Raw genomic sequence first — 26692 nt, forward strand, 5'->3', positions numbered from 1 at the left:
GATAGGGGACAGTATATATATATGAAACTTAGAATTCCTCCTGGATTTAATATATTAGTTGGAAACACTTTTTTAAACATGAACAATTTAACAAAAAACTGTGTGCTGGGCTGGCGAGATGGCTCAGCGGTCAAGAACACTGTCTGCTTTTCCAGAGGTCCTGAGTTCAATTCCCAGCAACCATATGGTGGCTTACAACCATCTGTAATGAGATCTGGTGCCCTCTTCTGGTCTGCAGGTGTACGTGCAGGCAGAACCCTTTATTTGTAATAAATAAATCAATCTTTTTTTTTTTTTTTTTAACTGTGTTCTATTCTGGATTTTTTGTTTTGTTATTGTTTTTATTTTGTTTTGCTTTGTTTTTGAAACAAGGTCTTTCTTCATCTCACTGACTGTCCTGGCGTTCACTCTGTAGACCAGGCTGGCCTCAAGGTCACAGAGATCTGCCTGCTTCTGCCCAAGTGTTGGCACTAAAGGCATGTGCTACTACATTCAGATTACAAACTAACGTCTTAAATTTAAACACCGATTCTTCTTTTAAGTGTAATCACAGAGATGTGGATAGAGGGCACATCCATCTGGGGAGACGTGAGTATAGAATATGAAGTAGAACATGGAAGGCCACAGTTTGCTTTTCAGTGGGGGGAGGGGAGCCCCTTGGGGCATGGAAGAATGAGCTCAGCACATCTCAAACAGGCTGCAGTTCCTCGGGTAGTGTGTGCCTGCTTGGGAGTATGTTGTAAAAAAAAAAAAGAAAAGAAAGAAAGAAAAAGTAGAGAATCTTCAGGCATAGAGATAGATTTCAATGCCTGTCTCAAGTCTAAACACTAGATGTAAGAACAATCATCTTTCGGAAGCAAACAGAAGCCATGGAAAACACATATTCCACTAAATTTAGTGATAGGCCTGGGGTGTAGCTCAATGGTGGAGCAGTTGCCTAGCATGCATGAAGCACTGGCATCACCAAACACAGACAGACCACACACACACACACACACACACACACACACACCAATCAATCAATTCACCCACTCAGTTAAAATAAAGAAAAATGAGCAAACAGGCCACGTGTGTTGGTACATCCCTCTGATCTTAGAGGCAAAATCAGACCAGTCTCTGTGAGTTTTATGCCAGCCAGGTCTACATAGTGAGTTCCCAGGCAGCCAGAAATACATAAAGAGCCTCTCTCAGAAAACGAAAAAGAATATCTTTTAAAGTAATAATTTTTATTGTGAGCATATCCTTTAGTAGCTGATCCATCTCTCTATCTCTGGAATAATTTTTAAAACCTCATTAAGATTGCAGTGGTGGCACACCCCTTTAATGGGTACTCAGGAGGTAGAAGTGGGTAGATCTCTCAGTTCAAGGCCAGCCTGGTCTACAGAGTGAATGAGTGAATTCCAAGACAGCCAGGGCTACACAGAGAAACCCTTTCTCCAAACACACACACACACACACACACACACACACACACACACACACACACACTTATACCTCATTAATGTCCTTCAGATGATGACATCATACAGAGATGCTGATTTAAGAAGCAATGCCAGAGTTGAAGGCAGATTCCATTTAGAGAGTATAAAGAATTGGGAGCTGTCAGTGGCAGAGGGCTGGGTGGGCAGTCACTAGAGCATGGTTCTCAACCTTCCTAATACAGCCACCCTTTAATACAGTTCCTCATGTTGTGGTGACCCCCAACCACAACATTATTTTTCTTGGTACTTCATAACTGTAATTTTGCTACTGTTATGAATGGTCATATAAATATCTATTATGCAGGCTATCTGATATGTGACTCCTGAAGGAGTCATAACCCACAAGTCAAGAACCACTACACTAGAGCTTTCCAGTAGATTTCAAGGAAACAGATCCAAGGGCAAAAGCCAAAGACAGAAAACTGGGGGAGACCCCAGGGAAAAACCCAACCTCTTCATTAGCCAAGCTTCTCCAGAGAAAGAGAGCCATGGGATTAGACAGAAAGACAGACAGACATCATGTGTGAGGGGAAATGTACTATGGGGAGTAGCTCACAGGTTTATGACAGTTAAGCAGTCCTCTGTTTATGTCATCTGCAAGCTGGAGAGCCATCAGCCTAGAGGTTAGAGAACCCAGAGTGCTGATGGAGTGGGTCCCAATATGGAGCCAGAGGTCTGGGAATGGGAATGAGGTCTGTGCTGTGGTCTTACTCTTGGACTCCAAAGGCTCAATAACAAGAGGCTTCAATGCCCAAGGCCAAAAAAAAAAAAAAAAAAAAAAAAAAAAAAGATAGATGATCAATTCAAGGGGAGAATACTTCCTTCTCTTGTTTGCCCAACCCCAGCCCTTAGCAGATTGCATATTGACCAGGACATACTGATCAAAGCAGGTCCACTTGACTCAGTCAACTGTCTCTGACCCTTTCCTCTTCTAGAAATCCCTTCATGAAAGATACTCAGAAGAAAATGCTTTACCAGCAATCTAGGCATCCCTCAGCCTATTCAAGTGCATGTATAGGATTAGCCATCACAACCATATTAGATCAAGTTTGTGTAGGAATTGTATATAAAAGATAAAAGATGGGACGGGAGATAGAATAAGAACTTGATCTCAGAGAAACCTGGACATTTCTAGTTGGAAACAGAGAACTTGTATTCTGAGCAGACCTATGAGTGAGCATACACCTAAAGCCTAAACTAGAGACAGGATATTACCATGTCTACAGACAACATATTACCCGGTCTAGAGGCAGCATATTACCCAGGCAATACGCAATGTATTACCTAGATCAGAGGCAGCATATTACCTAGTCTGGAAAAGCAATGGATATCAAATAAGGAAAGGCTGAAATCCAGACACATGTTTAAACAGGTGGTAAATTAGCTGAGAGAGAGAAAGGAAAGGGGGGTGGGGAGGTTTGAGAATCAGCTGGGCTTAGGCAACAAGTGATTACAAGGAGGGAGCAAGAAGAAAAACACAATTTCAAGATTTTGAACTTGGATAAGACAAGGCTGATGAGGCCATGAAAAAGAATAAAGAAGTAGCGTGGAAGGTTTTGCTGGGTGCAGGGAGCTGGTGTTGAGCCTGGTTATGTCACACAGATACACACTCTGTGCTTAGTGCCAAAAGGTCCTCTCTAAAAACAGCAGATTGTGTTGTTGACTCTGCGTGCTTGAATACATCAATTTGTCTCCCATGTCATTTTTTGGGACAGTGCCCCACTTTAACGTTGGCTTCCATGCTGACGCTCCCGTAAAGCCCTTACATGGCTCAATAAACAAGGACTATGAAATGACATTCTATCCCACTGATGCCAGCAACAAAGCGCTTCAGGGAAAATGCCGTTTTGCAGATTATTTCACAGCCCAGCAGCTGCAATCTCATGTTCAGAATCAGGAGACTGCTCCTTTTATTATAAGACACCACACGCATGCCCATCAAACTCTTGTAATGCTCCACCCTTTCCACGGAGGTCGAGTCAAAGCCAGGAAGGCTGGTTGGCCTTAAATTTTTTTTTCTCAAGTTTTTCATTTTAACTCATTCTGATGCATCAGAATTTAACAGAAATTTAACAGAAAAATGCCACGCCTATTTTTGCCAGGCGCTGAAAACCAAAGTTGAGTAGGTCGAAAAGTCTTGCTTCACAGAGCTCTAACCCTGGGAGGTGAGACAATCACCTCATGTTATATACATGAATAGAACGTCACAACTTACAGGTCGGACCATAGCTTGGTGATCGAACCCCTACCACACTGGCCATGATCCCCAGCACCACCAGAAACAAAAAAATTACATAATATAAATGTTATAAAAGTGCTGTAAAAACACAGACTGGGGAAATGAACTCCCTGCAGTGCTCACAAAACAAACAAACAAAAAGCTACAGGACTGGACATGGTGGTGCACTTCAATCCCAGCACTCAAGCGGTAGAGAGAGGTGGAGTTTTGTGAGTTCGAGGCCAGGCTGGGCTACATAGTGAGTTCCATGACAGCCAGAGCTATAGAAAGAAACCTTGTCTCAAAGTGAAAAGACAAAACAAAAGAATGTTACAGAATTGAGTGACATTTGAGAAGACCAGAAGGTCTCCCACTCTAAGGTTCGCCTCTGACCAGGAGACTTCATGCAGATCCTCTTAAGAAATCTGAGCTTTTTCTTTTTAGGCTCCACTATGTACCCTGGGCTGGTCTCAGCCCTACAAGCCTCTAGCCTTAACCTTCTTCATTTTATTTTATTTTATTCATTGTCTCACCCTACACAGCTCTGGTTGTCCTAGAACTCACTATGTAGACCATGCTGGCCTCAGGCTCACAGAGATCTGCTCACCTCTGCCTACTGAATCCTGGGATTTAAGATGTGCACCACAATGCCTGCCAGACCTTACCCTTCTCAGTGTTTAAATCTACTTTTCTTTTTGTTTGATTGGTTTTGGTTTTTGTTTTTTGAGATAGGGTTTCCTCTGTGTAGCCTTTCATGTCCTGGAACTTGACCTATAGACCAGGCTGGCCTCAGACTCACAGAGATCCACCTGCCTCTGCCTCCTAGGTGTTGGGATTAAAGGTGTGCACCACCACTGCCCAGCTTAAGACTACTTCTTTTGGCTTGGTCTTTTTATTGTTTATTGAGACATGGCCCGGTTCTGTAGCTCAGGCTAACGTAGAACTCACAGATATCCTCCTGCCTCAACCTGCTGGATTACAGATATGAGTTGCCAAGTTGGCTCACTTTTTTTTCACATTGTTTGTTTGCTTACTGTGTATTTGGGGGACATAAACATGGCAGCACACGCCATTGCATGTGTGTGCACATCAAAGGACGACTTGCAGGAGTGGGGTTTGGAGACTGAACTAGGGTGATCAGACTTGACACACGCCCTTTCAGGGTTTGAGCCATCTCACTGGCCCTGACCAGCTGTTCTGATGAGGAAACTAAGTCTCAGATGAGCTGATAATTCAGATCTTCTGAGCTCCAGAACTCATGTACTTTTATCTGAGTAATCTTGAGCCCAGTGGAAAATGGACAGCCACCAGCTGCGACTGAAGGGACAGGAACAAACACCAGACCTATGCCTGACTAGAGCAGGGAGATGATGGGAATGAGGGTTGATTGCATTTGGGACAGTTAGTGGAGACTAGGTTGGAATGCCCATCAAAGTATGGAAATCGGCTTGACTTAAAACCCTAGAGGCCTGTGATTTTCAAACTATGCTAATGAGACAATGACCACCCAAGCAATTCTGTGTTTACTTAACTTTTATGCACTGGAAGGTTTGGACACGATTTATTTTAATAATAAAAATGTCCCATTTCCAAAAATAATATTTAAAGAGTATCCACAGTAACAAAGGACTGAAAAACGATCTCTAACTCAGTGGTAGAGCATTTGCCTACCAAAAGGGAAAGCATAGGACAGAGGACAGAATGGCAGCATCCCACGGGTACTTTAGGAAGATACACATGGCCACTATGCAAAAGACAAACTATAGAAGGAAACAGCTGGACTGCAGAGCAGGTAGGTAGCTTCTGAAATGGTACGAGGTAAAGCTTCTTAGGGTCAAGAGACACAGAGAGCAGTACTACAGCAGAGCCAAGAGTTCGAATAAACAAAGGTGAGATGTGTGGCCCACTAGTGGGACAATCACCTACCATAGTCTGGGGCCTGGGAAAATAAATGGATAAAAAGAAGGGCCATCCGCAAGGTTCTATGGGTAATGGCACTCACCAGACAAGCATAGCAACCTGAGTTGAGTCCTCAGAATCTGTGTAAAGATGAAAGGAAAGAACCGACTCCACAAAGCTGTCCTCTGACCTCCACACATGCATCATGGCAAGTGTGTGTGACTGTGAGTACACGTGCATAGGCACGTGCAACAAACACACAATGAACATACATTTTTAAGTAGATGAAAACAAAAAGAGCTCAGCAAAAAATTTGCTTCAAAAACTGAGACATAAAACTGAAGTCCACAAGTGACTGGAGTTCAGACAAGTGGGCAGCACAGTACTGAGGCAGAAGAGGGGGATGGGGTAGCAATTGCTTGCTTTTCATTTTGTTCTGACCCTGAATTGGCGGGGGGGGGGGGGGGGGCGGGCATCTGCAGGATGCACACAACAAGGCATCACAAAGCAGCCAGGTCCATGGGTATGAGACACTGGGAAGTGGAGCTGAAGGTATTTAGGAGAAATCAGTCACTTTGCCCATTTCTGTCTTCCTCCCGGTTACTAAAATCAGTTTCTTCAGAGTTTGCCACTCCCTCCCAGCCACTCTTGAGACACCACCTTTATCCACATCTTCGTCTCTTTGGTATGAACAGAATTCCTGTCCAACAACTTCTTCACTACTCCTTAGATGGGAGGCCTTGACTTTACTTCCTAAGACATGTCTTAAGGCCCAGACACAGGCACAGTGCCACAGAACAACTTTGGGATGTGCACACAAGGTCACCTCTGGGGATTGTGGCTCAGTAGTAGAGCATCTGCTCAGTGTGTTTGAAGTTCTAGGTTCAATCTTCAGTAGTGCAAAAAAGAATGCTTAGTAATTTTTAGACCCAGCCATGGTAGTACATGCCTGTAGTAGTCAAGGTACAAGCTGAAGGATGAGCAGTTCAAGGCCACCCTTAGCTAGTAAGTCTGAAGTGTGCTTGACTTATGTGAGACAGCCTCAAAAATAGATAGACAGATAAATAGATGATAGATAGATAGATAGATAGATAGATAGATAGATAGCACGTTAGAGACAAACATGGTAGCACATACCTATAACCTATAATGTGCAGACGCAGAAAGATCACAAACCTGGGCCTGCATTTCTTTAAAGGCAAAGGGCATCACCACATCACCTTAGGGAATATGAGAGGGGGTGGGAAGAGGTGTTCTTTAGTGATTTCATGATACAAATGACCCATTTACCTCCTTGTTCCACTGAACCCGAGTCTAAGCAATGCACAGGTCATCAGCCTATAAGGCTCCATCTGCAGTGGAGGAGCAAGGAGGAGGAAGAGCAAGAGAATGAGGAGGGAATGACCAATAACTGTGGGCTCAGGGGCTTTTTCCGTAACAATGTTGACATAACAATAAGGCAAAAACTGTTTATTGAGAATCAGATAAGTCTGGTGGCACACGTCTTTAATTCTAGCATTTGGGAGGCTAGGCCATCCTGGGCTACAAACCTAGATTCTGGTTCAACATTTTTTTTCTGCCTTTAGCTCTGAAGAAAAGTGTCAAATACAGGTGGAGAATCCTGCCATTTCAAGAAATAAAGAAGAAATAGCTGGAAAGTAAGTTTTTTTGTTTTCTTTTGTTTTGTTGGGTTTTTTGTTTGTTTTCTTGTGGGTTTTTTGTTTGTTTAATATTTTTTGTTTGTTTTGGTTTGATTTGGTTTCGTTTGTTTGTTTGTTTGGTTGGTTGGTTGGTTGGTTTTTCGAGACAGGGTTTCTCTGTGTAACAGCTCTAGCGGTCCTAGAACTCACTCCATAGACTAGGATGGCCTCGAACTCACAGAGTGGAAAAGAGTATCTTAAGAATCATGTTTAATGCAACCTAAGTCCCAAATGTGAATGAAAGCCTGGAGCTCAAAGGAACTACAAGCCAATCCAAGGGTCTGGCTGGGTCTGGCTGGGCACCCTGTCAGCTGTAACACCAGAGGAAAGGAGGCACAAGACAAGTTTGCTCTTGTTTTTAGCCTTGGTGGAGACTCTCATGTGGAGCCATTCACAACCATGCAAGCCCTCTACCTCCTCTATATCCGCAACCCTCAGCTGAGGCTTTGATTCTAAGTCCAGAGCCTCTAATGTGAAGACAATGCTGACTCCCCCTCCCCCTCCGAAAATGCCCAACCTTTGAAAGCACCTTCATAAATTCACATTTTTATAAGCTTCCCAGTGAACTTTTGACAGGCATTCCCAAGCTGACATCTGTGATAACTCTCACACGCACTGACAACACAAAATTCAAGAAGACTCAAAGGAAAAGGAGAGGCGATTAATTTCCCAGAAGACAAACGGACTTCATCGATCACATCCCGGAGTTACAGCACTCCTATCCAACTTGCCCAGCCCCAAAGGAGGGCTCCAGGTGCAAACCTTTCTCTAATTGGTTTCTAGCCCCACACCTTCCTCTTAAGTCATCATTTTCTGAGATAATTGGTCCCTATAAATTCTTGCTAGAATCAGTTTCCTTTCGTTGAAAAGGTGCTTATATTGCAAACCTAAGGAGCAATTATATTCTATGTTTAACTAACTCTGTTCCTGCCATTTAATACCTAGTGTTATTTGCTGCGTCCTGTAGTGAAATTTATAGAAAATAGGCAGAAATGCACCCAAGTAAATGGCGTTATGGCTTGAGTCCCACTCTTAGAAAAAGTATCATACTAACAGATCATAATTTACTTACTCTAATTTGGCAACATAGGTTGCATTACTGATCTATCAGTGGCAATATGTATTCCTCCAATCTTTGTTAAGTGAACATTTTGCTAGAATGTTTGGTAGCTCTGTTGTGTTTTGTTAGCATAGCGCGGTTTGATGGGCAACACTTACTTCTTCCTACAGCAATACTTATTTGGGTGCCATCATGATGGTGGGGACAGGAGTTGACATAAGAAACCCCTCCTGAAAGGCATGTCTGTGTTCACTGTAAAGAAGAGCTAAATATGTTTTTCCTTATATTACATGGTAAATCTCTTCTGCTATCCCATAAGAGGTATTCTTGTTCCCAATTCTAGAAGTGGATGTTCCATATAACCAAGTGGAGTCATAATTTTATTCATAGTGAAAAATCAGCTTCTTGGTCTGGGAATGGTGGCACAAACCATTAATCCCAACACTCAGGAGGCAGAAGCTAGTGGACCTCTGTGAATTTGAGGCCAGCCAAGGCTATATAGTGAGATCCTATCTCCAAAAGAAAAAAGAATAATGTAAAAAAAAAAAAAAAAAAGTAATTTTTTTCTTCATTAGCTCTTAGCAAGCTTAGATACACCAATTTAATGTATTCCCTCTGCAAATGCATAGAACATTCTGGCATATATGTTTCATATATCAGCTCACTTCAAAATCTATTTCACCTTTGCCTTAATTATCACACCTATTTTTAACTTCATTTTTACCTTTCTCTGAAAATATCATACATTTTCTCAAAATATAAGCAGGTGAGAACAAATGGATGGATAGAGTGCAGCTAGCTGAGAAGTTCACCTGATACTGAATTGTCAGGGTTTCCTTCCTATGTCATTTACCAACAAAGACTGGTTCAGCACCAAAGCCATGCACCCTGACTCCTGAGAACTTGACTTCAAACAGAGAAACTGAAACAATCTGTGGTAACATGTAATTTTCAGTATAATAAACCAAAGAAGTACAATTAAAGTCTTATAGGCCTGGCTAATCTGTGGTAAGGGACAACCAAGGGCCCAGAGGAGAAGGAAGAATCCACTGCACACAGTGTGGCGGCGGCTGTGGGTCAGTGGTTAGTGAGTTCCATTCTGATCACTTCAGAGTCATCACTGTCCCCTAAAGGGAAAAAAAAAAGACCATGGCAACACATAGGTGCAAATCAGTGCTGTGGTTCCAAGATAGTTTTCTCATCAGAGATTGATTCTGAGATGGTATTGATCATAGTAAATTTTTCTATTCATCATCAGAAACATTCAAGACCCCATCCTACGTTTCAGAACAATTTTGTTTATGATGGCAGTCACAAAATTGTTGCATATGTGTTATCCTTAATATTTTTAAAAATATATGCTTTTCTTAAAGATGGAGAGATGGATCAACAGTTAAGAGCACTGGTTGCTCTTCCAGAGGACCCAGACTCAATTTCCTGCACCCACATGGCCACTAACAATCTTCTTTAATTCTAGTTCTAAGGTATCAGATATGCTTTCATGGCTTCTGTGGGTACTGAATACCCACTGCACACAGAGATACATGCATGCAAATGCCAATACACAGTCAGTCAATCCATATATATATGGGTGCTGGAACTAAAGGCATGAGCCACAAAGCCCAGCTGTTGACATTTCTTGGAGTGATTATAGAAGATAGATAGATAGATAGATACATACATACATACATACAAACATACATACATACGATACATATATATAGAAGATATATACATATGTGTGTGTGTGTGTATATATATATATATATATATATATATAGAGAGAGAGAGAGAGAGAGAGAGAGAGAGAGAGAGAGGGAGGGAGGGAGAGAGAGAGAGAGAGAGATCTTAATAGTTAGAGGTAAAAATTGATAAAAATGCTTTCTGAGAAAAGACACAGAACTGCATCTCTGCCTTTGCCTCTTCCTGAGTTTACACACTGTTGCTGTCTTCGGCTTTCCGATGTCAACTGACTGCCAGCGATTCTCAAGAAAGCTTCTGGCCTTCAACACAGCGCTGGGACTGCTGGGCATCCAGCTTCATGGGCTGAGCAGTAGCCAGGTTTACTACTTCTCCAGACAACCCTTTCTGGACACCCCAGCAACTGTCGTTTAAGTCATCCAGAAAATACCCTTAAAAAAAAAAAGACGTACAGACATTCTATCTATCATGTCCCCTGGGTGGCTCCTACCTAGTATAAACAGCACGCGCAGAACTCACCCATATCTCAGGGCACCCTGAGATCTGCTTCAAGCCCAGTGCCTATCACCCAGGATCATATGCAACAACATTACACAGCACCCAAAGGAGAACTCAAGTAAGATGACATCACATCAGGCATTAGATTCTGCTCCCGTACCTACTTCCTCATGTTCACTGACTACACAGTATCAATCCTTCAGACTCCTACTGTGAAAGTAGGTTTGTTTTTTTTTTTAAATAACTGTAACTATGCACTGTATCTTGCACTTACTTATAGAGAAGATGGGGTGGCTTGTCTCTAAAAAATGGTGCATCCTGTCTTCACGGCAGTCCACAGAGGACTATGAGGTTTGCGTGTGTATCTAGGTTATAAGGTAAGAGCAAAGGGAGAGATGTAATGTCTTCTCTGAAATGGAAGAAACCAGGCCTGGAGGGATTTACAAGGGCAGATTGTCAGGACTTCTAGACATGTTCTTTGTGTAGCCCATAAAGGAGAGAGGACATTATTTTCACCAAAAGCTAAAGAGAAATCTATATTCAATGCTCCCTCATGCAACACGGGAGCTTAAAATCCCACTAAATCTCTGCTCCTACTATTTTAAATGCTGTGTTTCTGAATACAGCAGTGGTATGGTGAGCTTACATACCACCGCAAGACCTGGCTGGACTGCAGATCTGCCCGCTGATATTGAGCAAATTCTTTAACTTCCCTCATTTCCTAATCCTCACATGAGGATGATAGTAGAACCCTCACCATGAGCACAGACTGTGTAGTGTTTGTTAGCCCGATTTAGCTGTGCATTTTCCCTCCCTAAATGAACTCTGACAATATTCTATTTCAGCTGTATTTCCTCCCTTGGAACATCCCAGAGAGACAAATGCTGGGCTTTTATGGACCCACCCACTACTGTCCATATAACCTGGGGTCTGTGCTCATCCCAGGACTCTGACCTTCCAGGAGGCAGAATTTACACCATTCCCAGATCTACAGGAACACCTCGGCCTTCCCCGCACCAAGCTGAGCCAAGTGCTTTTATCCTAAACAGCCTCCAAGACAAATTAAAGCTGAATGGGAGTTCCTGTAAGGCAGTCATTCCCAGCCTGTGGGATGTGACCCCTTGGGAGGTCTAGCAATCCTTTCACAGGGCTGATCTTAGACCATCCTGCAAATCAGATACTTACATTACGACTCACAACAGTAGCAAAATTACAGTTATGAAGTAGCACTGGAAATAATTTTATGGTTGGGAGTCAGCACAGCATGAGGAACTGTACTAAAGGGTCCCAGAGCCAGGAAGGTTGAGAACCATGGCTGTTAAGGATTTTCCGAGGCATGCCGACTGCTCCTCCATCACCCTCCATCCCTTACATCACTTTGCCATGCTGTTTCCCAGTATACAGAAATCACCGCACAAACTGGGGAATCACAGAGCCCAAGTCAGATCTCAGGGCGGTAGGGCTGGTAGGACTCCTGGAGAATCCCTGCACCCCAGGCACCCTGCCCATCCTGGTACTCATCCTAGTGCCAGCTGACAGAGGAAGGACGGGGACCAGACCATATACCTCCAGTGCAAAGCACACTCAGAAGAGAGGGAAAATTAATCTTCCCAGGGGGAGAGCCCCCTAATTGGTTATCCAATACCAAGTGGTCAGCAATCAAAATATACACACAAGTACCACTGAAGAGACTCAGCAGGTTGTGCTCGCACATTTATTCATTTGTAAAGCCGTGAATTGGGGTGTGGAGGTGGCAGTGTGGAAGGCAAAGGAATGGTTGAGGGGAAGAGAGAAGGAGGAAATAATATAATTGTTAATTATATTTTAATTAAAAATAAATAAATCAATTAGAGTGACAGAAACCATTTGTTTTCCGTAGCTGGGCACAGCAGCCCATTGTTTCTCACATAAAGAAGCATAACTTTCATGGGATCAGTCCTAAACAGGGCCTTTGTTATGGTATTGTCATTGCTAGAAGGTTTCTGAAGTATGGTCTCACACTCATGGCTTAGGCTAGCCTTGAACTTATGTCATTTTCCTTCCTCAGTCTCCAAAGTGTCTTGATGAGTCTTGTCAGTACTCAGACTTGGAACAAATAAAGAAGTGGGCTAGAGAGATGGCTTGGTGCTTAGGGACACTACTGCTCATATGAAGGGCTCAAGTTCAGTTCCCAGCACCCACATAAGTGATACCATGTCTCAAAAGAAAAAAAAAAAACATGGAAAAAATTAAAATAAATAACTACCTTCTTGTTCTTGAATCTTTCCCCTTTCAGATTAATAATTAATTTTATTTTGCAGTACTGGAGATGGAACCCAGGGCTTTGAGCATGCTAAGCCAGCACTCTGCCACTGAGCCACATAAACCACCCCCTACCCTGTGTGCTCCTGTCTGTCATCTATAATTTAATTTCTATTAAGAAGCAATGACATTTAGTGAGTTTGTGATGTCCCATGTGTGTCAGCCAATGTGCTGGATGGCACGCATCTTTACCAAGCCACACTTTAGTGTAACAGGACAGCCATTCACATTTGTCAAAATAGTTAGCACCAGCCACTCATTAAAGTGTCAGTGTACATCTGAGATAATCTCACGTCAAAACAGACAGAAGGCACACACTGGAATGATCAAAAGGAGCACTTGTCTTCCAGCCTGTTCCTAGAATATGTGCATGCTCCTGAAGCAGACATCACTAAACACAGTTTGATCTTGAGTATTGGGAACCACCTGCTTTTTCGCAGTCCACGGAGCTGACTTTAGATCGTCTTCAGCACGTCCTTTTGCCTTCTCGAGTGCTTTATATGTGAAACCCAGGGGTCTAGGAATGAAAACACAGTGCTTCCCGCCTATCACCCAGGCACATGGGCAAAAGAAATGACCTAAAACTCAGAAAGGCTGGCTTCCTCGATTACACAGACAGCGTTCTCCAAAGAGGAGTGCAAAACCTCCTGTCGTTTCAAGGACACACGGTGCTCTGGAAAGTCGAAGCACTGAAAGCAAGAAGGAGAAGCTGCCAGAAGCCAAAAGTCTACAGGAGAGGAAAGGGAAAGTGGCTCTTATGTGAGGAGGAAGAGAGCTAAAGACTAGGATGATCCAAAGATGACGAACCTGTAGGCGCAAGAAACATCGAGAAAGAATGAAATTACAGCTCACATGAGTTGTCACAAAAGATAATATACTGTATCCACTTTATAGCAAATGCTACATGGTCTCTAAGCAACTTTGCTGGGACACTAGCTCATTGTGATCCTTCTGTGCCAGAGTTCCTTCGCAAACTCTAGGCAGAACACTAGAAGCAACACAGATTCAGATTTCTGTCGGTGTAACTGTGTGATACTGAAAATGAGGTAGGAACCACAATGAGTTGGAGTGAGAGGCAAATCAAAGAGAAAACCTCACCCTGCCTCCATGCTCATGGGGAAAAGTTCTATCTGCATTTTACCTGAGTCTGTCTGGACCAGAGCATCCAGAAAAGCAGCCTATCTGGCCAGGCGGTGGTGGTGCACACCTTTAATCCCAGCACTCGGGAGGCAGAGGCAGGCGGATTGCTGTGAGTTCAAGGCCAGCCTGGTCTACAAAGCGAGTCCAGAACAGCCAAGGCTACACAGAGAAACCTTGTCTCGAAAAACCAAAAAAAAAAAAAAGAAAGAAAGAAAGAAAAAAGAAAAGAAAAGCAGCCTATCCAGTGTGAGTGGGACCCAGGCAGGCTCCATTAAGGCTAACACTAGAACTGCCGTTCATAGAATTTTTTTTTAAAGCTCAGGACAGCGAAGGTTTCTTAATTTGTTTTTAATTTCTGAAAAGAAACAACCTCTGGAAAAAAAATAATCTTCATCAGTACTCAGACCAGGAACAAATAAAGAAGCGGGTTGGAGAGATGGCTCTGTGGGTAAGAACACTTGCTGCTCTTACAGAGGACCCAAGTTCAGTTCCCAGCACCCACCTCAGGCAGCTCACAACTGTATGTACCTCCAAGTGTGGAGGATCCCACACCTTCTCCTTGCCTCACCAGGCTCTGCATGCATGTGCACAAGCCCACATGTGTGCACACACACATACACATGATTAAAAATAGAAGTTTTTAAAAGGAAGATGACTCTGCCTATGCTATTTTAAGTTGTTTTTGTTGTTGTTGTTGTTGTTGTTGTTGTTTCTTTTCTTTTTTTTTTTTTTTTTTTTTTCTGGGAGTGGTGGCACACACCTGTAATCCCAGCACTCAAGCAGGCAAATTACTGTGCATTCGGGGCCAGCCTGGTCTACAAAGCAAGTCCAGGACAACCAAGAGCACTAAAAAAAAAAAAAAGGAAGGAGAAGGGTTTATTTCCTAAATGTGAATATGTATGTACCCATGTGAATTTATGTGTACCACATGCATGCATGTGACCATGAAGGCCAGACAGCATCAAATCCTGTGGAACTGGAGTTACTGGTAGGTCTGAGCCACCTGTTGTATGCTGGGAAATGATCCCGGGTCCTCTGCAAGAGCAGTAAGAACTGTCTCTAGCCCTTGCCTATGCTAGTTGATTAATTAGTTCTCCAATAATATCAAAATTTTATTTATTGGGTACTTGCTGTTATATAGACATTTAACTCAAATTGGGGACCCTGGTCAGTGAGAATTCTTGGAACTAAATAAATGGCCCCATGTATGCTAAGTATACCCTACAACTGAGCATTTTGACTGGGTATTTTATTTATTCACTAGTGTAATCCTGGAAACAGCATACCTCCCAGTATATAAATAAGGAAAATACAGCTCAGAAAGAATACACTAAGAAAGAAAGAAAGAAAGGATAATTTTCCTAAGTCCATATGATTAATAATAAATAATAAGTAACTAATAAAAGGTTAAGTATAAGTATCATTCTAACACTTATAATTACACCAAATTCATATCCATAGAGTAAGAGGACTATGATAATTATTTTCTAATAAGATATAACTAAATCTTACAGTTTACTATTCATTATAAATACTTAAGTATACAAGGAACTGCAATATGAAGAATATTTAAATAAACTAGAAATTAACCAAAAGGAAAAAAATAAGCATTGCACATGCATAACCATCATTTGTCTTTGGTTTTGATTTTCCAGAAGTTTCCATATATTTATTTATGTTTGCTCTTTTGGTGTGTGTATGTAAGTGTGGCTGTGTGCCACTGTCAAGCTTGTAGGGGTCAGAGGACAAGTCTGGGAATTTGTCCTCTTCTTTCACCATGTGGGTTCTGAATTTTGAACTCAAGTCGCCAGGCTTTTGTATCAATAGCCTTTACATGTTGAGCCATCTTGCTGGTCCCTTTTGGGTGGGTGGGGGAGTGGGAGGGGGAGGAGTGAAACAGAGTTTCTCTGGGTAGCCCTGGCTGTCCTGGACTTCCTTTATAGACCAGGTTGGGCTGGCCTCAAACTCACAGAGATCTGCCTGTCTCTGCCTCCTGACTACTGGGATTACAGGCATGTACCATTGCGCTAAGCTCCTTTTTTTTTTTTTTTTTTTTTTTAAATTTTGAGGCAGAGACTCATGTAGCCTTGACCATGTTATGGCTGAGGGGGATCTACCTGACTGTCCTGCCTCTACCACTGAGATTACAGACCTGTGCCGCCACACTTGGCACATAGCTGTCTTTCATATATAGGTATTATTTTCTTATATTTAAAAATGGAATATAGGAAGATGGCACTGAAAACAGCTGTTATCTCTGAGGAAGAAACAAAACTTATCTTTTGTATTTGAGACACTCTGTTATGTGTTTTAAGACATAAATTATCCCTAAAGGGCAAAGAATCCAGCCACTTGGGAGCATCAGGTATCATCAGAACTGATCATCAACCAATTGATCACCAGTAATTGGTCATCAGTCTCTTCTTACACCAATCACCTTTTGGTGTCTTATTCCATTTACATTAGAACTGCCCTGGCATCGCTACAGCAGAAATCCCCAGCCATCTGTTCCGGCCTGTATCCTAGTGTTCCAGGCTTTAGAATCCCCAGGGCCTAGAGACTGACATGATGGGTTCCTGTGTTTCTCCCTCTACCTCAACCTCATGTTTCATTTATTCCGATTAAAACTTCTCACATTTCTGTATTCCAAGACTATCCTTGGTAAAACCGCTGAGACGTTTCTTCAGTGGGAACGGCAAAGCCACTCTCTATTTGTTTTCCTAGTGACTTAAATAGAAACTAAGACAACCTTCAAAGCCTTACATCCAAATGAGGCTGTCTCACCAGCCTGGCCACTAGGCTCACTTTGTGTCTTTACAACCTATCTGTCTCAGAAAAATACTGAGGAGCCTGCAATAGCTTCTGCCTGACTTTAGAAAGATGTTATCATTTTTCCAAACTAAATTTTGAACGTGAAAGTATATGGAAACTGTAGCATCTAACTAATTTTTTAAAAATAGACTGAATTGAAGGACTCTGGTGTTTATACAATACACATCCTTTGAAAATGGGCTGGGTTTTTTTTTTTTTTTTTTCTGAAATGTTTCTTTTCAATACCAAATGGAAAATGAAGCAAGTCTGCATAACAAATACAAGAGCTGGAATGTTATTCTCTGTGTGAAATTTTACAGCAACAATTATTTTTAGTAACATCTGGGCCAAATGTTCTCACTGGACTTAGTTTATTCTGAAACTGGATACCATGCAATACCAGGAAGAAACACAAAAAAGGCACACTGCTAGTCTACACTTGCCTGTAGAATTAAAATTAATATGCTTTCATATGTATCTACTGTTTTAGTAAGGATGGTTTTGTAATGTGGAGTAATCATGTTCTTTCCTGAGCAAAGTAAAATATTTTGTGACTGAAAAAGAAGGAAGATCTACTTTCCAAGTCCACTGGTTCTCTGCTGAGGATTGTTTAACATTTCCTTCATTCTTGGTTTTATTATGGATGGTTTAGTGCCCCCTTTGTTACAAAAGCCAATAATATCAAGCCCCAAGGGACAGGCACAAACTACACCGTCAGTGCTTCAGCACCAAATGGGGACAGATGCTCATGTCTGATTTTTACAGCCTATTCTTCTCATTAGCACTTGAGTCCCATGGTCACACTTATTAGAAATAACAAAACAAACAAAAAAAAAAAAACAAAAAACAAAAATGAACAAACGAAAAACAGTGCTGGATAAAACCCAAGACATCGCTTCTTCATTTTCTGATACAAGGTCTCGCTATGTAGCCGAGGCTGAGCTTGAACTCCAGATTCTCCTACCTTCCTTATGTCACATGCCTAATGCGAAGAGTGTGCATTTGTTTGTTTGTTTATTTGTTTGAGGCAGGTTTTCTCTGTGTAGCCCTGAATGCCCCGGAATTCACTATGTAAATCAGGCTGGCCTTGATTGAACTCAGAGATCCACCTGCCTCTGCCTCCCAAGGTACTAGTATGCACCACCACACTGGCCTCCAAGAGTATTTTTAAATGTCTAAAAACAAGACCCCACATAAATGCATGGTCTGAAAGAACTTTTTAAAATTGGCTTGGTAAAAAATAAATAAATAATAAATAAATAAATAAAGCACAGGCAGGGTGGATCAAATCACTTAAGTTTTATTTTCTAATCTCTCTTAAAATGGTAAGGATTCCTGCCTGGAGTTTCAGCTCACACTTCTCCAGCTGGGCTCTCAGTGGTGCCAGGTTTTGCAAACAACCAACGTCCTGGCCCAAATACTATGGGAAGAGGACGACATTTGACCCTTCTCACCAGAAGCTTAGAAACGCCAAGGGCAAGTGGGCAAGAAACTACTGGAGCTCAGGGACACAAGTGACACTGTAAGAGAGGGAAATGTAATAAATACAATACTGTACCTCTGTAGACTTAAAGTAGTAAGTATTTGATAAGTATGTCATATTATTTTGAGATCACTGCACTGTGATCCAAATTGACTAAAAAGCTGCTACCATGTTTCAGATGAAGTTCATAAGACTGTTTAAAGAAAATCCTTTAATGCATTTTTTTTTAATTTTACTATTTTCACTGAGATTATTCTATGCTGGAGAAGTGAAGGAAAAAAGACAACCACCTCTCCCCGCCACCCCCACGAAAAATAACCACCCAACCATCTTGAGAAGAGTCTTCTAGACACACCTAAAATATAATCAAGAACTATAAAAGCATTTAGTGACTTCCCATATCTTTTAACACGTTTCACTGCAATTTATTAGTCACGAACTATAATCCAAAAGAAAAGCATTTTCTTCTAGAAGTCACCATCTCCTGCACCACACTCAGGAGGCAGAGGCAGATGGATCTCTGAGCTTGACACCAGCCTGGTCTACAGAGAGAGTTCTAGGACAGCCAAGGCTACACAGTGAAAATCTATTTTGAAAAAGAAAAGTTTTTCTTGCAACAAATACATATTACACATAAGAGGTCGCTACAGCAGCCTTTAACTCTGTGTCTACACTTCTATAGCAATTTCCAAGTGACAGGATGCCTTTAAAAACAGAAGAATCCCTGAATTCAAGGCCAGCCTGGTCTCTGTAGTGAGTTCCAGCACAGAGAAACCCTGTCTGAAAAAACAAAACAAAATACAAAAAGCAAACAAACAAAATCAGAGCCTTTGACTTACAGGGACCTCCCTGGAGTCATTACTGGCAGCCATGTGATCACCTTAGTCTGTGAAATGTCCATAAAAGTGAAGTGTTAGAACAGGGCCTTGCAAATGGCAGTGCTAAGCTTCCAAGGGTGATGGGGCTTAAGACACTACCCCAAAATACAGCACCTTGACATTTAAGGAAAACAAAGCAGAAAATGTGTCCTCTGATGTCCTGACCATCTCTCCTTCAGGGAGATCAGAGAGGCAATTCTGTGACCTTCTCAATTAGGTCTAAACATTCTCATGTGAGAGGTGCTCACCCTGGATCCAATGGAAAGAAACCATCTTACCTGTGAAGAAACAAATCCAGGCCCACTAACTCCAGCCTATACCTTTTATGTCTCTTCTGCTTTTAAGCATCATCAAAGCTCTCTACCTCTTTCAAGATCACACATCAAAGTGGAAGGATACATACTTACCTGTGTCTTTTGGGAACTTAATTTCTAAAGCTCCTGTACCATGTAAAACTTGGATAAAATTTGGGTTTAAGCAGTTTCCTTGTTAGTTTATGTTTTGTCACAGGTGTTTCGCCATCAACCTAGTAATAAGTGGAGAAAATCTTTTCTATAATAATTATTAGTACCACTACCCATGAAGCTTCCGTGAATGGCCAGTTAGTCTGATGCACAGCGCATAAGCTGATTGAATAGAGTGAAGGAATACGGGATCTAAATAATGTCAACAAACTCAGTACTGGGTCTTGAACGATGGAATTTTCCTTCCAACAGAAGACAGTAGATATTTCTCTAATTCAATATACACAGAGATGTTTTTCTACCTAGTCATCTCAAAGGTTGTGTTGTATCTACATTATCAAGTGTGAGTGTTATATGGAAGGTTTGCATGCCTTCTTCTCCATACCCAAGACAAAGACCAAAAATAGGCTTAAGATTATATAATGCCCAAAGTCCAAAAAAACAATAGACAGTTTTATGAGAAAGGTCTCCACCTAAACAATCTTGACAGTTACATGTACATGAAGTTTTAAAAACTGTTAAAAGCGTCTGAAGAGCTGGCTCACAGTGGTTAAGAGCACTGACTGTTCTTCCAGAGGTCCCCAGTTCAATTCCCAGCATCTACATGGTAGTTCATGACTTTCTATAACTCCAGTTCCAGAGGATCTAGCACCCACTCACAGACATGCAGTGCACCAGTGCACATAAAGATAAATAGATCTCAAAGAAAGAAAGAAAGAAAGAAAGAAAGAAAGAAAGAAAGAAAGAAAGAAACTGTTAAAAGAAAAATCAACACTAATCAAAATAGATTGGACTGCATAGTTTTCTGTGTTTGGGTTTTTTGTTTGTTTGTTTGTTTTGTTTTGTTTTTTGTTTTTTGTTTTTTTAAGAAAAGAAAACCCAACTGTAAGTTCCACTGATCACAAATGCTAATCTCAAGTTTCAGGCTAAATAGGAGACATCACAGCACAGTGAGCAGTAGCATTGGGCTCTCATGTGGGGTGCTGGCGACAATGGACTGTTCCATAACTTGTCTCCTTTAGACACTTGGCTGGATGGGCTAGGAGCCCAGGGTGCTATAATAACCCTGAAAAGCTTTTGGCTCTGGCTGAAAACACATTAGCATGAACTTAAATCTGTTTCTTTGTTTGTAACAAGAGATATTTGCTTGCACTTTCTGACTAAATGGATTGGGTAAAGAACCTAAGACCTCAAACAGTCAAATTCACAACTGGTCCAGTAGCTAGTCAAAACTTTGAGCCCCAAATAAACTTTTTGGGGGAGGCGAGGGTGGCATTTCCCCTTAGCTGCACCTCGTTGAAATAAGCGGTCTCTTTATGGGAGGTTTCTGTTCAAGTTAAGGAATTCATGTTTTATTTCTCTTTCCTGGATCCCCTCTGCTGTAATCTAAAGCTTGCTATATGTTATCATTTGGAGGGGGTCCTTAACGATGTCACCATTTAAAAATGTCACACATCCAGCCCTTTGTTTCTGACCTAGAGAGTGCAGACTGTTTAGAACAGTGTTCCAATTATTCTTGCTAGGACCACTCAAAGCCACGAGGATAAATTCCTCCCAACATGTCACTTAGCTTAATGTCTAGAATGCAAAGAAGCCCTTCATTGAACCAGTTAAAGCTGGTATTTACACAACAAACATAATCAGAGGACCTCTATTGAAACCAAAAGGTAATTAAACAACATATAACCTAATTTTGTGATTGTTGTTTTTGCATACACGTACATGAATTACATGTGACACTGATTCATAGTTATACTGATTTCAAGCCAATTAATGAATTTCACTCTGGCTAAAATTAGACTGAATAATTAACAGATGGGCATTATAATAACATTATGGAAGAGCATTTAATTGGATTACTTTTTTTTCCCTGAGAGCCAGTGTCTCACTGTGTAGGCCTGGCTGGCCAGGAACTATGACTGACTATGTAGAACAGCTGGCCTCAAATTCATGAAGATTTGCCTGTAAAGGCCTGTGACACCACACCTGGATGACCTCTTAAATGTCAGGAGAGATGAGCTCGTAGCTCAGTGGTAGAGCACCTGACTGGCATGTACAAGGCCCTGGGTTCAATCCTAGCATCAGCGTGAATCAGAGAGACACATCAATGGCATACTTAGAAGCAGACATTGCAGTGTTGTATATGTTTGCTTTGTTAGTCAATCAGCAAGTATTGTATTTTTTAATCCAATTTAGGCCTAACATGAATTTAAGGAGAGAAAAGTAGTTACTCTGAAATTTTGCAGTGAGTTAGACATCATTTAAATAGTTTTAAACTGCCACCTTGACAGTCCTGTATTAAACAAAGAATATTGTATAACTCAGAAAACTATCCGGATTTTGGGAGGGGGGCTTGAAATGTTGGTATGTGTGGCATTTGTAGTCACTGAGAAATGATGCATGGGCTGGTTAATCAGGGTGGTCTACATTCCCACAAAGCCGAGAGCAGAAAACCCTATGAAGAAGGTATTTATCACCAGACCAGGACAAACTTACACACCCATGCTACTGTCCAAAAGGGGAAAACAAAAAACAAACAGACAAACAAAACCCAGAGCTTCGTTTCCTTAAAAGCGCCTTTGTGACCTTTTCCAAGACATTTGGGAAGGAACATGTAGCTTCAGTGATTTTATTATCCTGGTAATATGATGTTTTAGTAAAATGCAAAATACTCTAAAAGAGAAAAACCATCTTCATCTCACTGGGCAAATTTTCTCCCTATAGGTATGGAGACTACTGCCTGTCCTCACCTCCAGTCCAGCCCCAGTATCTTCCCTGAAAAGTAGAATATGGCAAGTGGCTGGCCCCTCCATCTCAGTTGCTCCCTGCCAATTCTTATAAGTAAGACAGCTGCTAAATGAAGCTTATTAGGGGGCAGGGGAGGGGGTGCTGGAAATGGTAACTTTCTTCCACTTTTTTTTTTTTAATTTACATTAATTTCATTTTATTTTGAAACAGGCTTTCACTGTATAACCCTGGCTGGCCTGAAGTTTACTATGAAGACCAAGCTGGCTTCGGACTCACAGTTGACTGGGCTGGCCTTGCTTGACTCCCAGATACTGGGATTAAAGGTGTACTACACCCCAGCTAGTACAATAATTTCTTAAGAATTCGAAAATCTAAAGTGGCCATAAATGAGTATCTCCCAGAGAAATGGGTAGATTGTCTGCAGTCAAAATGAGGGCTTCTCAGCCTCAACGCTTGGGGCCTTATTGTGCTCAGGTGTGGGCCTCATTTTATCAAGCCCCCACGATCAGAAAGACTGTTTTTGGCATGGGAGCAAAAAGGGGGGTGTGGCTTCCATCTAGTCTGAGGAGACAGGGAGAGCTGGCTTAGAGAGACCTCCTGCGGCAGCGTTCCTCATATTGGGCTCCCTTAAGTGGAGTGTGGCTCATGGTGACTAGTCAGGGAAGGATCCTTTTCAAGATAAATCCACCTTCATTCAGCCCACAGCACGGGAGCAGGGAAAAGGTCGTCATTTTATTCTCACTTTGTTTCCTAAGGCTTATATACCTGTGGCACACAGGACGGAGAAGATGAATCCTAGCCCTGTTTCTGCGTTAGCTTATACAACTCAGGGGGATGAGGTGGAAGTGAGGACTCCATGTTCACAGCTCGATGGGTGGGGCAAGCTCCTGCCTGTTGTTTGGTGTTTTGTGACATATGCCGTGGATGGCAGAAAGCTGTAGAAGAGAATTGACCACATCTAAACAGACCTTTGCTTCCATTCCAACACCTTTTCCCACCCTAAAAGTTTCCTCAGTGCCTAAATGCTTCTGGAATCAGTCTTCGGCTCCAACGCCTCCATCTATTCTTTATAATAGATTATCCCTTTATTTTTGGGAGGGCGGGGGACACCAATGCTTAAAAACAGAGTTAACTATTTGTACGTTGTCTTTCAAGTCTATACCACACACCTGGATCCAAAACTCTATAAAGAGCTTACAGAAAAGAGGGGTCTCAAGTCAGATAAAATAAACAATCTATTCTCCTAAGTCCTGCTCCTATTGCCTTCCAAGCACCCATATTTATTTCCAGCCTCTGGAAGAGACCGAGTGTAATATGCCGGGAGGAACAGTAAGATGTTATTCCATCTCTGTTCTCATACTCCAAAGAGGCCACGCCTAAGATGCTGGAGAGCTGAGGAGCAAGCCTGAGGCATGAGTGTAGCACCTCACTCCTGTCATCAGGAAAACCAAACCACGGAGCTTAGAAATCGGCACCTCTCGCCCTGCAGCACCTTAGTTGGGTTTTGGAAGCGGAAAAGATCATTTGCGTGCTGGGAAAGAGAGTGAGAACTCTATCGTTTTTTCCTCTGCTGACTGTTCTGCCAGCTGACAGTACCTAATGCAAAATGTAACTATTGGGGGAGGGGGGCAATCTCCTAGCAGCCCCGCTGTTGACCAAAACTAATCGTGCCCTTACTGCCACTTCGTCCTGCTTCTCTTCTTATCATCTACTTACCCAGAGCAAGGAAGGGTGGCAACCACTACATACATGTTCCCCTGGCGCAAACACAACCAGAGTCTTAAGAAGCAATGGTGTTAACGGAGGGAGCTCCCACCCTCTCCGCGCCCCTCGCTTGCCACAGAGAAAACAAGTCCACACAGGGTTAGGAAATCTGAAATCAATTCACTTTAATCAGGTCTAAAAGAAAAATCTTCCTTTCGATTACAAAAACAAAAACAAAAACGCAGAAACTGCAAAAATCAGAAAAACACATCACAAGAAGAACAAACCAAAATCGGGTCTAGGGAACCTTCTGAACGTTGGGCGCTGCCTTTGACCTCCCGGGATGGCGTGAAAGCCATGCTGCCCAGCCCAGATCCCGAGCGCGGTTTACAAAGGGCTTCCAACATCCCCCCCATCCACACCAACACTTCCTCCCGGCTTCCCAAACGCTCCGAACAAAGACCTTCTTGAAGCACTTACTGGAGCGGCAGCTTCTCTCGGCGGTGATTGCCTGTGACCACGCAACAGGAGGGGCCCAAAGCAGGGCGAGTCGGAGTCCCCAGCTTCCCAGCCCTCTGATGTGTATGAGACAGCAGCTCAGGAACCGACTTTCCCATCACAGCCTCAGACTGTAATCCATGTGCTTCCCGCGGGCCAGTCCCAGCAGCTTAAAGAGCACCACATGATCTGCTCTGACATCAGATCAGCCCGAGACAGCCCATCCGCCAGCCCCTTCCACGCTTGTGGGTTGCATCACTCCGCGCCCCAGCTTGCATTGAAGCAGGTGATACAGAGTCAGAAACTGTTGTTTTCTTACAAAATATTTTTCTGGTCCTCTGGCTCCTTGTGTTTCTAACAGAAGGGGCAAAGCAGTATAGACTGCATTTGGATTTGCTCACAGCATGTATGTAGCAGAAACATGGCCGTATCTGGAGACCCACTCCTGGTTTGGGAGAAGGCGAAGGAGGCAGGATGCCAACGCTGTGGGAGTGACCTCATCTGCAAAACCCACTGCCACTGCCCAAACCACCCTGCAACAGATCTTCTCCTGCACAGAAGTTTATGCCACAAGATCTGGAGGGGAGCAGAGTGCTATTTTGATCTAGTCACCACAGAATAGGGTTCAGGGAAGGCCTTAGGGAGTAACCATTAGACTTGGTACAGTATGAAGTCTTGTGAGAGCTTGCCTACAGTCCAACCAAAATATGCTTACAGACCCACACAGACATATGAGCAGGGAGAAAATCAAGACAGCCTATTCGCACTGAATGCATGCATTCAGGAACCATTTATGTATCATCTACATCTACTGGACACAAAACGAGCCTATCAAAATGGGGTGGAGGCTGGGGGGAGGGGGGAAGGCATAGTATTTCTGTTTCTATTTCTGCGATAAGAAAGTAAAGCTGGGCTCAGTGGCCCACACCTGTAACACCAGCACTTGGAGAGGCCCAGGCAAGGGGATCTCTATGAGTTCGAGGTCAGCCTGGTCTACAAAGACAGTCTAGGACAGCCAAAGCTACATAGGGAAACCTTGTCTGGGAAAGAAAAAAAGAAAAAAGAAAAAAGAAAAGAAGAGAAAGAGAGAGAGAGAAAGTAATGGGGTTTTCAAGGCTCCTCTCCCAACACTGAGGTCACAGAGATGTGCTGCCGCACCCACATTTTATATGGGTGCTGGGGATCAAAACTCAGGGGTTTATCCTTGTATAGCAAGCACTTTCTCACTGGGGAGCCATCTCCCCAGTCCCTTCTTATCTTTGTTCCTTTGAGCTAAGGTTTTACCAAGGACCCAGGCAGGTTCCCAGCTCACAGCACACTCCATGTGTCCACCTCCTGAATGCTGGGTTTATGAATATGAACCAGCTGAACTGGCTTTGAATTGGAAGACTGTTAACCAAACTGTGTTTTATCCTGATCTCAGTATAGTACATTGTAATTAATATAAAATTTAAGGTAAGAAAATTCAAAACCATTAAGGGCCTTTTTGTTTTGTTTGTGAGACTGGGTCTCTCTGGGTAGCTTTAGCTGTCCTGGAGCTTGCTCTGTAGATGAGGCTGACGTCAAACTCAAGAGAGACTCGCCTGCCTCTACCTTCCAAGTTCTGGGATTAAAGGTATGCACCAGCACCACCAGGAAATCATTAAGGCTTTAATGGAACAAAACCACAGTCAAAACAGACATCAGTAGTTAAAGATGTAACTCTGCAGCAGACACTTCGAAGCTGCTTTTGTTAACCATCACTCAGGCCACCAGGGTGAAAGTCTAGCATCGCTGTCTTCATTTCATCTCCCTGTTTTCTTTAGTTTGAAGACACAAAGATAACTCATTATCCTAAAGCCATAGTCATCTTGGATTCCAGAGCAAAACCTGACAGGACGCACACTCACCTCATAGGGCATGTATCCTAGTGAGGCCATACCTGGAGCAGACGTGGTCATATCTTGAGAGCCATCTGCCCCTGCAGGTAATCATTTCCCCTTCAGACCACCTTGCAAGACCAACGATGAGACAATGTGTGGGGCCACACCCTGACCAGGACTCCTTAAGTAAGCATAGCTCATACTCCTTAAAAACCTAAGCCTCTGGGGCTGAAGAGATGGCTCAAG

The 26692-nt window shown here is 42.6% G+C and overlaps 1 long non-coding RNA gene across 1 annotated transcript in view; it reads right to left on the reverse strand.

Annotated features, from left to right (window-relative positions):
• The window catches only part of LOC127206524 (uncharacterized), a 202318-nt gene extending 177308 nt beyond the window's left edge, over positions 1-25010 (reverse strand). Inside the window, exon 1 of the long non-coding RNA XR_007832799.1 lies at positions 24567-25010. This is a non-coding gene — a long non-coding RNA (uncharacterized LOC127206524). The remainder of the gene's footprint in view (positions 1-24566) is intronic.
• Between the last annotated feature and the right edge of the window lie 1682 nt (positions 25011-26692).

The sequence above is a fragment of the Acomys russatus genome, chromosome 23 (genome assembly GCF_903995435.1).
Source record: "Acomys russatus chromosome 23, mAcoRus1.1, whole genome shotgun sequence".
Lineage (NCBI taxonomy): Eukaryota > Metazoa > Chordata > Mammalia > Rodentia > Muridae > Acomys > Acomys russatus.